This window comes from Rhincodon typus, chromosome 10 (assembly GCF_021869965.1).
Source record: "Rhincodon typus isolate 14 chromosome 10, sRhiTyp1.1, whole genome shotgun sequence".
NCBI lineage: Eukaryota > Metazoa > Chordata > Chondrichthyes > Orectolobiformes > Rhincodontidae > Rhincodon > Rhincodon typus.
In genome coordinates, this window is record NC_063341.1 from 47711519 (window position 1) to 47726033 (window position 14515).

General features: G+C 38.5%; 1 long non-coding RNA gene across 1 annotated transcript in view; it reads right to left on the reverse strand.

Moving 5' to 3' along the window:
* LOC125484200 overlaps positions 1-14515 on the reverse strand; it is a 201303-nt gene that overhangs the window by 120877 nt on the left and 65911 nt on the right. The window contains exon 2 of the long non-coding RNA XR_007263042.1: positions 686-717. This is a non-coding gene — a long non-coding RNA (uncharacterized LOC125484200). The remainder of the gene's footprint in view (positions 1-685; positions 718-14515) is intronic.

Sequence of the window (14515 nt, forward strand, 5' to 3'; positions counted from 1 at the left end):
TCTGATGCTGCCTGGCCTGCTGTGTTCCTCCAGCTCCACACTGTGTTATTTTACACTGCTTACTCTGTTTGCTCAAACCCGCCCAAATGTAAACAAATTCCCATTAGCCTCCACGATCACACACTCAGACTGGTTTTAAAAAGTATTCGTCATGGCTAGAGAAATACCTATGAGTGAATCATTAAATCCCTTCAGACACACAGAAAACCCATATGCCACCTGTTCAAAATTCACAGATGTGAAATAAACGATATCAAATCACACTTAAGTCAATCATTCGTCACTGTTAAGTAGGCTAGTAAAATTTATTAAGCAGACTTGCAACAAAAATAACCATTTAGGCACTAAAGGAAATGTCTTGGAACCAGCTTTGAGGCCATAACAAATGGTGAGACCAAGAATATGGAGGATTGTGAAGGAGTAGAGCTGGTGTTGGAAATTGAAAACTGTAATTTCAATTCAGCAAGGTCATAACATAGAATGAGAAAAGGGCATTTTGCTCATTTAAACAAGCTCTTCACTTGAACTGGTGGTGTTTGATGCATGCCCTGTACGCTTGAAATGAAACATGTTTTAATTTCAGCATTAACAGTCTTAACTTTGAGTGTAAAATTCACAAAATAAAGCTTTAAACTCTTGATGCACCACAATCACAAAGTTCTGAATATGATAAGTGCATACTTACAAACTTCCTTTTCGTGGCAAACTTAATTCTTTCTGCAAAATAAACACAAAAAGATGCACATTATTTCAACAAATAGTTTAATTTAGCACTGTTCAATACAAATTCAGTTAAAAAGAGAGGCATGTATAAACGTCACATTCCGATCTAGTAGGAACAATAAAATGGCATCATGGCACTGTAAGCTTAAAGCTCAACTCTGTCATGGTCTTGGATGACAAACCGTGACAGAAAGCAGGACTCACAATCCAATGGTGATAGAATTTGGATTATTAATAAATCCTTTTTTTTAAAATGTAGCACAAACCATTCACTTACAAATCATGCTACAGCATTAGGATGGAAATGAGAAAAGATATTGAAATGCTTCCAGATCGTTGTTGGGCACAATGATTATAATCTAATCAGATGACTTCTCCTCCTCTCTGCTTCAATATCAACCACGTAATCACTGTTGAACTAAGAATTCCACAAATTCATTAAATGTTTGTTTAACTTCTCACACTTTCTCTACTCATCCGCTTGACCACTACTTTTTCCTGAAAATAAATAGCTTGAATTCCCAACAAGCCATGACTATAAGTGCAAGCAAACTCTCAATTCTATTGAGTTTAGTCCAACATTTAAAAATAAATTCACAAATTGGTAGCAAAAGAAATGAATTGAAAACGGACAGATTATCTAAATTTAGCCATTAAAAACATATGATATTCAAGTGTTTCAAATCTGCCATGAGGAATGTTTCATTAATTTGTATTATCTATGGATATCTTTACTGCAGCCTGCAAGAACTCTCAACAATCTCTTAGGAAAATGTCATGTATTGATTGATTTGTGCCAGAGAGAAAGAAAGGCTTTACACATGCAGTCTTGCATATTGCACAAATTCAAGGATGTACCACTAGGTGGTAGTGAGTACATGCTTATAAATCCAACACCTCAAAATATGACAACACAGCAGCAGCAAACCAAGAACTAACACTTTCATTGGTGCAATTTTATTACCTTCTTTATTGCCATTAAATTAAATAACTTCTTTATTCATGTGCCCTTTTCCCATTTTGCAAGGTTTTTGAGGAAATAGCACCTAATCTTTCACTGGGCTTTTCAGGACAGGAATTAGGCCTCAAAGTTCAGCCACTTAGGCTGTAGGCATCACATCAAAATAATGCAAGAATTTAAAGGCAATATGCACGACTCAGAACATTTATTGCTGTGTCGTATTTCAGCTCCCAATGCAGCCCACGTTTTGGAAAGCCTTGGTATATAATATGTAAACTTCACCTTTCAAATATCACACATAGACTCTGAATTTCTGTTTTTTACATCCTAGACACCTCCCTTTAAAAGGTTTCATTTTTTGTTTTAAAACAATTTAGTTTTAAACTACTAGGCTTCAAAAAAATACGCTGTACATAATTTACAAATATGCAAGCATGAAGAAGTCATAAAACAAAGCATTATGTGAACATCCTTGGTGGAAGGTTTATTTCAGTTAATACTTCAGTTTCATAGCCCAATTAACTAAAATATGAAAGGGGGCTTAAAGGAAAAAAACAAACATTCCTTGCGAAAAAGAAAGAAACAAAAATGGAGGTAGAAATCCAGAGTTCCCATTCAAATCTACTGAAAATTTATCTACAATAAATAATGCTATCGATACAAGAACTTGCAATTATGTAGGCGAGTAACCTCAGATTATTGCCAATTTAAAACAGTACTGGTATTTCTTTATACCAGCATTGCCTGTAAAGTCCTGAAAGTCTTCAATGCCTTGCCTGGATGCATAGAAGTGAAAGATTTAAATTCTGATCTAGTGTTTCAGCATCATAAATTACAATGATATACTTAGATTAGTAAAAATGCAAATCACAACTCGACTAAAGGGTATTCAATCATTCCCTAGCTAACTACAACAGAAAACTAAATCAAAAGGAAACCAAATTAAGCTGACGCATCACAAGAGACACAAGGCTTTTAATATGCTTTATGTTTCAGCTGTGCTCTGAAGCACAACATATTTCCCCTAGGTAACAAACATGATGCATGATTATTACTATTTCATTTCCGAATTCATCATCATCATTAGCTGGATCCTGAACATTTCAAGGCTCTACAGATGGTGACATTTTTTCACTTACATTGGAAGCTGAATGCTATTTAACAGGAGCTTTGTCAGCTGTGCATTTCAATGACATTGCCTACATCTTGTTCTTGAAATAATGCAATCTGAAACCAATAGTTGTGTGTCAAGATTTGACCATACATAATATGGATAACAGAGCACTTTAGCTGTCAATTCAAATACATTATCTACATTACATTAGGAATGCACACAGCACTCAATCTGGAGGTCAGTAATTCAATCCCTTAAATGCTTTCATCCATTAAGTGTGCATAATTTTGACTCACAATTACGCAATATATGTTTTAATCAATACTTCACCAAACCTTAGTTGACAATTTCTTAGTAAATTTGTCTTCCAACTCTTTTTAAAAAAGGGTAATTATTTGATTCTATAATTATATGATTTATATTACCATAGATCATGGCAACCCTTGAAGCTTCAAAAAATCCTTCCAAAATTAAGGGTTACCTTGTAAAAAACACAAAACATGAACACTGGGGTTAGTGCGCCCTTGTTGGTCAGTCATCCTTTACAATGTGCTCTGTGTGACCATGCCTTAAAAATATATATATATATATTCATATGTGATCTTGGTCTTTTTCTACAGTGCCGGGAGCCATTCAAAGTTTTCATATGATAAAAAAAAATTGGGAGAATAGCAAACTGTGAGAAGGGTAGTGCTGAGATTCAAAACAACATTGATAAATAGATAGAGAGTGTATTAGATGGTAAATGAAGTTCAATGTGGAGAAGTGCGAGATGACATATGATACAAGGAACATAAGAACTCAGTATAAAATAAAGGGTATTAATCTAAAGGATGTGCATCAGCAGAGAGATCTGGGTGGGTGTGTGCATAAATCATTAAAAGGTGACAGGACAAGTACAGCATTCATAAAGCAAACACTATTCTAGGATTCATTAATGGGAGCATAGAGTACAAGAGCAGGGAATTTATGCTAAACTTATATGGGACGCAGGTTAAACTTCAGCTGCAGTACTGTATACAGGACTGGCGCTACACTTTAGCAAGGACAGGAATGTATTGGAGAGTGCAGAAGAATGTTTCCAGACAAGAGAAGCTTCAGTTATGAGGATAGATTGGATAAGCTGGGACAGTATTCTCTGTAGAGAAGACCAAGAGGAGATTTGATATAAAAGTTTTAAAAATTATAAGTGGTTTTGGATAGAGCAGATAGACAGAAACTTGTAAAAGGCCAGAGGGCACAGTTTTGAAGTGTTTTACAGAAATAAGCAAATGCAAGATGAGAAAAACCGTTTTCACACAGCAAGTTATTAGGATATGGAATACACTGCCTGGAAATGGGGTGGAAGCAGATTCAGTTGAGGCATTCAAGAGGGTATTGGCTGATTATTTAAATAGAAACAATGTACAGGATTATGGAGATAAAGCAGGGGATTGCCACCATAGAGAGCTAGTGCAGACGTGATGGGTTGACTAGCCACTTTCTGCACCATGATTCTGTGAAATTCTCACATTCTGCTTGGCAAATAGTCTGAAAACATGCTTAACCCCACACAGCAACTTACAATCAACTATAATATTAAGCATTCCTGTCTAAGCTAAAAAAGAGACAAAGTCCAAATTATATGTCCCAAACACTCAGCTATTAGCTTAAATATGGTTAACTTTATATCAAGTATAGTCCTAAACATGCGCATTGATACTGAAAGAATGATGTTATCTTATATACTGGATCAACTTAAGTAACACAATCTGTTATGCTTACCAAAGAAATATTGCAAAAGAAATACAGCTGGCATCAGATCCCACAGTACACTGATCATACAGTACAAACATTATGGAAACATGGCTTTATTTAGCTATAATTAATCAGATTTGAAATAATACAATCGATAGAAAAAAGTCATTGCTTGTTAATATTTTCATGAAGTCAGCTACAGTTAGACATTGTTTGGGAAAACCTAAATCAAGTGTAAAGGACATTAGAAGTTAATTATCATGCAAATTCATCCATCTCCTGTTCTCCATAAAATTGTTAAACATCTCTAAATCTTTTCCTATTCATATACCTATCTAAATGTCTTTTAAATGTTGTAGCTGTACCTGCATCTAACACTTCCTCTGGCAGATCATTCCACATGTGAAACACCCTCTGTGTGAAAATGTTAGCCCTCAGATCCCTTTAAACCTTTCTCCTCTCACCTTAAAATTATGCCTTCTAGTTTTGAACTCCCCCACCCTAGGGAAAAGACCTTTGCTATTCACTTTACCTTTGCTATTCACCTTATCTATGCTCCTCATGATTTTATAAATCTCTATAAGGTCACCCCTCAACGTCCTATGCTCCAGTGAAAGAAGTCCCGGCTTATCCAGCCTCTTCTTATACCTCAAACACTCCATTCTTGGTAACATCCTTATAATCTTTTCTGTACCTTCTCCAATTTGGTAATATGCTTCCTATACCAGAACGACCAAAACTGCACACAGTACTCCAAAAGTGGCCTCACCAACATCCTGTACAATAACAACACAAATGTCCCAACTCCTGTATTTGGTCTGAGCAATTAAGGCAAGCATGCCATACGCCTTCTTTACCATGCTGTGATGCAACTTTCAATGAACTGTGTACCTGAACCCCTGGGTCTCTCTGTTCTACAAGAGTCAAGACTATACTGTCAGATAATTTAAAACTAGTGTTTAATTCACACGTAGAAGCTTATCAGTTAACAACATACATCACATGACAGTTATCAGCAACAAAAGAGCTCAAGACTTTAAAGTCCCATGTTTGGAAGCCCCTTCACAATTTGACACACAAAGCACTAATTTTTAAATTACAAATAAATATTGATGTTAGAACTCACTTGACTACTTTTGACTTCAGATTCTAGACTTTGGAGGTTTAACATTTAATCTTGCTTATTTTTCATTCCCACTTGCTTAATTAGGTTTTAAATCGAATTCAAAATTGCAATTTGTAAACATGATCCAACAATAAAACTGCATTTTTTTTAAAAAAGCTTGATTATGGTCATGAATGTGGAAGTGATTTGGGCTAAAGGAATTGAACATTACCTCTCTCTATTTTTCACATGTGGCTCATTTCAAGCAAGATAATGGACAGGCTGATAGGAGGCAGCAACAACACACTAGGAGTTCAGATGTCATATGTAGGAGCAGGAAACTCAAGTCCTTCATCAAAGTCATCATACCCCCAAGAGGTACTGATGCCTTCATGCACACTTTATTAAAACAACCATAATACAAGCAGCACTTCTGAAGCCATTGTGGGTAGAATTTGCTTGCAGAGGTATATAAAAATTGCACATAAAAGCATATCAATATATGTCATATGATTCAGCTACAAAGAAGCAACCCTGCAGCTCAAAATTTGGAAATCTCACAATTATATGAATTGGAACGTAAGGTGTTTCAACTTTCTAATCGCTGTACTTGATTACAAACTGCAACTGAGTGAGGTTTAGTGAATCATAAGAAAACTATTTGAGAGGTTTTTTTGCTGAATCACAAAGTTTCAGCCTTACATGAATCAACCTCAGTAATGAAATAAAACAATGGAGAAATGGAGCAGGAAATCATGATGCAAGGGCTAATTACCAGGAAAATAACAGATGAAGTTAATTCAACTCATTAAACATTTCACTGCTATGTATTGTCCAAATAACTGCAAGATAATTCTATCCAAATTAAGCAATATTACCCTCTCAAAAACATGCATAAAAGAATATTATTTCACAATGGACAAAATCACTGCAGAATTATGTTCCTTTCATAACTTGAAACTTTAATTTTTATAAAACAGTGGCCATGAAAAGCGTGCTGAGATTGATCTATATCCCAGTTCAAACAGCGATCCATGTGAATACATGATCACATGCAATGCCAATGCAATACCTTACTTAGAGGCCTGTGCTAATTAATGCTATTTTACTACTTACACTTGAACGCAAGTTTTGACTTCTAGAAATGGAGTTGTATTCCATAGAATCAATGCTAAAGTTTTAACCATTTGGATAGCAGTTTCTTACAGTTCTGTTCTGTAAAAAAATGTTACAGTAACTTTTCTGAACATTAACTAGCACTTATGTCATAAGTGTGTTCAAGTCTATAGGAGTACATTATTAAGAGGACTTCATTTTCCACATTTCATGTGTATATGTCTTGCACGAGCCATGCATGTGCTAGGCACAAAAATGTAAACTATGCAAGAAAAATCTAACCTGGCTAATTATCATCCCATCAATCTGCTCTCAACCATTAGCAAAGTGATGGAAGATATCTTTGACAAGTCCCTTCCAAAGTGAAATCTTCTCTCAACAAATTTGTATTGATCTTAAACTATGCTTACTTAAACATTTTAACGGGCCAAGTCAGCTAACCACAGCAGGAAAATAATACATTATGAAACAACTTGTCATGAGAAATTCACGAGCAGTTCATTGGTTCCTTAATAAGCAAGTCTGGGAACTGAATCATGCATCAAATAAGACATAGACCTTCCGACTGTGACCCATGTTCAAATCTAGTCCACAATGCGATAATTAGAGTCTTTTATTATATCCTTTGCAAATTTCAAAGTTTAGATTCAGGCATTGTGCCCTCTTCCTGGCATTTAAATGCTGAAAGTAGTAAAAAGACAGTCATTGGCAGGCAGAGCAGGAGAGGAACAAAAAGATTCATCATGATTTGTGTTAACATGTGACGTGCTCCACTCCTGATCTAGTACCAGTTGCATGGGATGGGAATAGTAGCTTTCTCTGGTATCAATTCTATCCAAATTTTGAGAAGAACAGAAGGACTTTTCCTCTTAGCAATACCCCAAGAGATACAACTCTTAATTAGGTGATTGAGCACAACCAGTTTATATCACTATTTATCCTCAATGCAATAGGAAAATATCCGAAAAACAAATTGGGCTCAGTGGTTAGCACTGCTGCCTCACAGCGCCAGGCACCTGGGTTCGATTCCAGCCTTGGGCGACTGTCTGTGTGGGGCTTGCACATTCCCACCATGTCTGCGTGGGTTTCCTCTGGGTACTCTGGTTTCTTCCCACAGTCCAAAGATGTGCAGGCTAGGTGGAGTGGCCATGCTAAATTGCCCAGTGTTCAGGGATGTTTAGGTTACGTGGGTTAGACATGGGAAATGCAGGGGTAGGGGGAATGGGTCTGGGTGGGATGCTCTTCGGAGGGGCGGTGTGGACTTGTTGGGCCAAATGGTCTGTTTCCACATTGTAGGGATTCTATGATTCTTCTCTCCAAATCACTAAAGCCAATAAGGGAGCACTGGAAAAAGTACGAAAAGGTTTACAAGGGCGACTTAAACATAGACAGTGTATAATTCTCAGCAAAGTCTAAAATTTCAAAAAGCACAGTCTAAATGGTGAGGCTGAATGGCCCTATGAAGTGCTGAAAAATTTTGGGATTTTATAGGCTGGAACTCTTTTCTCCACAAAAGACTGAGGTTACAGAATGTAGCTTTTTAAAATTCTGAAAGGATTTGACATAAGAGATGTAGATATGTTGCTTTGGCTAGTCGATTTGTTCAAAACTAGGAAACATAAATATAACTTGGTCATTAATCAATCCTATAAGGAATTCAGAGAAACTTCTTTATCTAAAGAGTGTTGAAAACCATTATATTTACTTGCTCGCCGAGCTGGCTTGTTTTCATTCAAACATTTCGTCACTATGCTAGATAACATTATCAGTGAGGTCTCTGGCGAAGCGATGTTGTTCTACTCTGCTTGATATTTACACTGTCTGGTCTATTATGGTGAGTGGTGTATTTTCTGGTTTTGTTCTGTATGGGTTTGTAGATGGGGTCCAGTTCTACATGTCTGTTGATTGCCTCTAGGAATTCCCGTGCGTGTCTATGTTTGGCATGGACTATATGGTTGCCTTGTCCCAGTTAAACTGATAGCCTTCATTGTCTGAATGTACTGATATAAAGGAAAGGTCGTCGTGCTGTTTTGCTGCTAGCTGATGCTCATGTGTTCTGATGGCTAATTTCCTTCCTGTCTGCCTGATGTAATGTTTGTGGCAGTTGTTGCATGGTATTTTGTAAACTACGTTGGTTCTGCATGTCATGGGAATGGAGTCTTTAATCCTTGTGAGTGTTTGTCATAGAGTGGCTGTGGGCTTGTGTGCTATCATGACTCCTAGCGGTCTTAGGAGTCTTGTTGTCAGTTCTGATAAGTTCTTGATGTATGGCAGTATGGCCAGTGTGTTAGGGCATACTGTGTCCTCCCGTTGTTGTCTATTTAGCAGGCATCTGCGGATGAAGTTGTGGGGATATCCGTTCATAGCGAAGATTTTGTATAGGTGCTCTTCCCCTTTCCTGCGTAGATCTGGAGTGTTGCAGTGAGTGGTGGCCGGTTTAAATAGAGTTCTAATACAACCTTGTGGATATTGGGGTAGTTGCTGTGGAAGTTGAGGATTTGGTCTATGTGGGTTGCTTTCCTGTATACGGAGGTTTGGAACTCCCCGTTGGTCAGACACTCAACTCTGATGTCCAGAAACAGAAGCTGATTGTTGTTCGTGAATTCTCATGAATTTAATCCCTGCGAATATGTTGTTGACGAGGTGGTGGGTCTCTTCTAGTTTGTTGCGTTTAATAGTGACAAATGTGTCATCTACGTACTGGATCCACGGGGGAAGGTAGTGTGTTCTAGTCTTTGAATAATTGCCTGTGCGATGTGTCCGGAGATGGGTGACCCCGTACGTGTGCCATTGATCTGTTTGTATACTTGACCATTAAAGATGAAGTGTGTCATGAGGCACAAGTCTAGTTTAACTGGGACAATGTAACCATAGTAGCCCAAGCGAAACATAGACATGCACAGGAATTCCTACAGGCATGGTTCTCCACACATAATGCAATCAACAAACATACAGAATTGCACTCCATATACAAACCCATACAGAACTAAACCGGAAATGACACGACTCACCATAACAGACCAAACAGTATAAATTCCAAGCGGAGTAGAACAACACAGCTTCATCGGAGACCTCACTGATGATGTTACCTAGCATGGTGACAAAACGTCTGGACAAAAAGAAGCCAGTTTGGCAAGGAAGTCAACAACCTCACCCATAACCTGAGCTACAGATCTTTGCCAAAACTTCTAACCATCTTACTTAGTTTTTGAAGTAAATGACACAGATGCATTTAAGGGAAAACTAGGTGAGTTTGAGTTTTATAGAGTAAGGTGAAATTACTATTTGGACAAGAGGCATTTCAGGAGAATAGATACTGGCACAGATTAGTTTGGTTGAATGCTTGTGGAAATGGTGTCAATCAAATGGGTTGCATTGTACTGGATGGTGTCAAGATTCAAGTGTTGTTGGGGCTGCACCCATCCAGGCAAGTGGAGTGTTTTCCAATACTCTCCTGACTTGTGCCTTGTAGGTAGTGGACAGGCTTTTCAGAGCCAGGAGGTGAGTTACTTGCTACATTATTCCTAGCGTCTAACCTGCTCTTGCGGCCACAGTGTTTATGTGTTGAGTCCAATTGATTTTCTGGTCAATGGTAACCCACAGGATATTGATAGTGAGGGATTCAGTGATGGCAACACCATTAAGTGTCAAGGGGTGGTGATTAGACGATCTCTTGTTGGAGATGGTCATTGCCTGGCATTTGTGTAGCACAAATGTTAACTGCCACTTGTCAGCCCAAGCCCGGAATTTGTCCAGATCTTGGTGCATTTGAACATGGACTGCTTCTGTATGTGAGGAGTCACGAATGGGGCTGAACATTGTGCAATCATCAGCGAACATCCCCACTTCTGACCTTATGATTAGGGAAGGTAATTGATGTAGCAGGCGGGGATGTCCTGGAGTTGAGATGACTAACCTCCAACAACCACAACCATCCTCCTATGCAGCATGTATGACCTCTCTGTAAGATCTTTCATTGCTCACCTAGACCTTAAGTCCAAATGTGAGATAGAAAACTGAAAGACAAAATGGAATGAGGAAGTTTGAAGCATGAGGAAGTGGAGGGAAAAGGTAGGAAAAAAGAAAAAATTAAGAGAGACACTTTTTGCTACAAACATGACAGGTGACAGATAGCTGCTAACAGTTAAGTACAAAATAAGTCACTATCTCACATCAGTAAATGTGGAGCTGGAAAAGCACGCTGATCAGATGGCAGGAAAGTCAAAGTTTCGGGCCGAAACCCTCTGCATGTCTTCAGCAATACATCTTGAACTGATACCCCGGTCAATAGATTTCATTGTGTTCAGTGAATCTGCAAATGCTGTAACCTGGTCACTTCCATGGTTAGAAATGTTCATAAAGCAGCCTCCAGTTAGTTGCCTGACTAGATACCTCTGTTTGATCTGAGGATAGATACACGGATAGCAAGCCAGAGTAAATCAGACTCACTTACCCTGGATTCACAACACGTGAAATTAAAACAATCCATGTCTAACAAGGGAAGTCAGGAACAGCATAAAAGCAAAAGAAAAGGCATACAATGTGGTGTTGATCAGCAGGAAGACAGAGGATTGGGAAGTCTTTAAAACCAGCAGAAGACAACTAAAAATGCAATAAAGGGGGGAGAAGATGAAATATCATGCTAAGTTAACTAGTAACATTAAAAAAATTGCAAGAGTTTATGTTAGATATATAAAAGGTAAGAGAGAGGCAAGAGTGGACAATGGACCGCTGAATAATTAGTAATAGCGAACAAATAAATGGTGGAGGAACTGAACGGCTACTTTGCATCAGACTTCACAGTGAAACACACCAGTAGCATACCAGAACTTCAAGAGAATTGGGGGCTAGAGGTGAGTATGGTGGCCATCACTAAGGAGAAAATTCCAGGGGAGCTGAAGGTGGATAAATCATCCAGACCAGATGGACTACACCCCAGGTTCTGAAGGAGATATCTGAGGAGATTGTGGAGGCATTGGTGGTGATCTATCAAGAATCACTGGAGTCAGGGAAGGTCCCAGAGAACTGGAAAATGGCTAATGAAATACTACTGTTTGAGTGAGGAGGGAGCAGAAGATGGGAAATTATAACTGGAAAAGGAAATAAGAGTGCCAGAAAACATATGAGAACAGATTAATGTGTAATATAAAAGGGAACACAACAAAAATCAGAGGCAATACGAAGAGGAAAAGGTTGCTCAGCAAGCATATGGTCATAGTAAATCATTTGGCTCATCAAATCTGCTCTGCCTTCAGTCAGGTCATGGCTTTGTTTGTATTTCAAATTTGAAATACCCATTTACCACTGGTAAGTCTTGATTCCCCTGTCTAAAGCATCTATCCACCTCTCTCCTAAACGTATTCAATGACCGCACCACCGCTGCCTTCTGAGGCTGAGTTCCAAAGTTAGCACAGTGCTCTGAATGGAGTTTCTTCTCAATCTGTCCTGAACGAGCAACAGCTTATTTTAAAACAGTGACCCCTAGTTCTGGACTGACTCAAGAGAAAACATCCTTTTCATGTGCACTTTGTTATGATGATGTGGAATGCAGTGCTGACATCAGATTCAAAAATAACTTTCAAAACGAAATCGCATAAACACTTAAGAGATCAGCTGCAACACTATAGCAAAATATGAGAAAGTGGAACGAAACTGTTTCAAAGTTTTAGTTCCCATGAACTGCGGCAAATGGCATGTTTACATGGTTCAATAATTCCAGTGGACCTGAACTCCCATTAGAAACAGGCAACCAGAACACTAAAGATATTAAATGACTCCAAGTAGATATCAGCCGCTGTGGCCAAGATCACCCAGTTGTAAAGCAAGTAGAGCACTGTGGCTCAATATCTGATAGTTATACTCTGCTGGTAAGTCAGACATACCCATGAACGGTCACAGATGAGGACACCAGAGGTAACAGTGTGTGAGTAGGGGAGAAATCAATGCAGGTGGCACTCTGATGCTACTCTGAGATTATGAAAGATAAGAATGAAACCAAGTCAGTACAATTCAATCCAATTGGACAATGGGTGGAAATCATGATTGAGAAAGACATGATGAGATAGTATATTTTTGTCAGTTACATCAAAGTCAGAAACAAAATCCTACAGAGGCATTTTGGGACTGTGAACGGGCAGAATTGAAACTGATGGGATTCAAACTTGGAGATCCTAAAAAAGGGCCCTGATAAAACAAGGGTCTCTCAAGAGTGCTGTGAGTACTGTAACTTTGTTACACCAGTCACTATTATTGATTTAAAATCATACAATTAGTAACAACGAATGAATAAAAGTTAACACACTCAGGCAGAATCATACCACTTACTTGGGATACAGTAGGGTTAAAAATCTGTCACTGGCAGCCAACCGTACTTTAGTAAATCTCTAAGCATTTTGCTAAACAGCAGGCTTATCTACTGCACAGAAAATTAATTTGAAAGCAGGAAATGAAATTAGCCTCCATGACAAGTTGGACATGCACATACAGATGCAATCTGCACAACTGAAGACATCAGTATTCTTTAGACACTGTTCAACAGGCCAAGACAGAACCGGCTAATTTAATCTGCATGACGTCACTGCCATAGTTGCAACTGACTTAATAACTGAATTTCCTTCTTAGGCATGAGTGATGTCTTGAAATTACGAAAGTTCAGGTTGCAGAGATCAGTCATTTGCTCCTGTCCATCACATGAGATCAACTGTATCATAAGTAGATGACAATACTGCTGAGATAACTGATTTTTTTTCCTTCGACCAACATCAGTGACTGATATGAGAGTTGACGGACAATATAGTGCTGACAGCCAACATACATGACAGAAGTGAGCAGCGACAGACCATCATTTTAAAACAAATTCAGTGTAGAGTCCAATTATCTTTTGTGATCTCTAGACTGCATATTACTTATTGAACAATGAAGCTCTAAATAAAACTAAGCTTTACTGTACTTCTCATGTCAGCTGGTTGGAACTGTGCTGGAGATCACACCCATTGGTAGATGGGCCAAGGCTGACGAATCTAGTTCCCTCACAAATAGACATTAACACATTCTCAGAAAAGGAAAGACAGTATTCTGCCACACCAACATTTCGGGGAAGTTTTAATAGAAACTTCACATCACCATTATGCAGTATAACGATAGCACAAAGAACAAAATAGCATGTGATAATTTATGTTTCCAGTAGTTTGGGGACAATTATTTCAAAGAAATGTAATTTGTCACTTAATCACGTGTTCTGGCTGTGTCAGCTAGGATCCTGTTCAGATGCAGCCTTTCGGTAAAGGAGGATGTTCTAACATTTAAGAAAAAGATCACAACTGAGCTTTACCTCAAGTCTTTTGGTGGATGGTGGAATTTCAACACGACTGACGTGTGTCAAGGATTGTCACAGAATCTGAAATTTCACCTGTGGTGCATATGGTAATACAACTAACAGAGAGCACAAGACAGCATATGTAGAAATCACAAAGCAGAATGAATTAAATTCAAGGCACTCCACAACAGGCTTGCGGGGTCTTTTCATCCTAGAAAAGACAATGAAACTCTTTGTCTCCAAAGGAAACTGAATTACGATTTGTTCAACAGGCAAAAGTTAAATCAGAATAAAATGTGAGATAACAAGGTGTAGAGCTGGACGAACACAGCAGGCCAAGCAGCATCAGAGGAGCAGGAAGGCTGACGTTTCGGGCCTAGACCCTTCTTCAGAAAATTAGGCCCGAAATGTCAGCCTTCCTGCACCTCTGATGCTGCTTGGCCT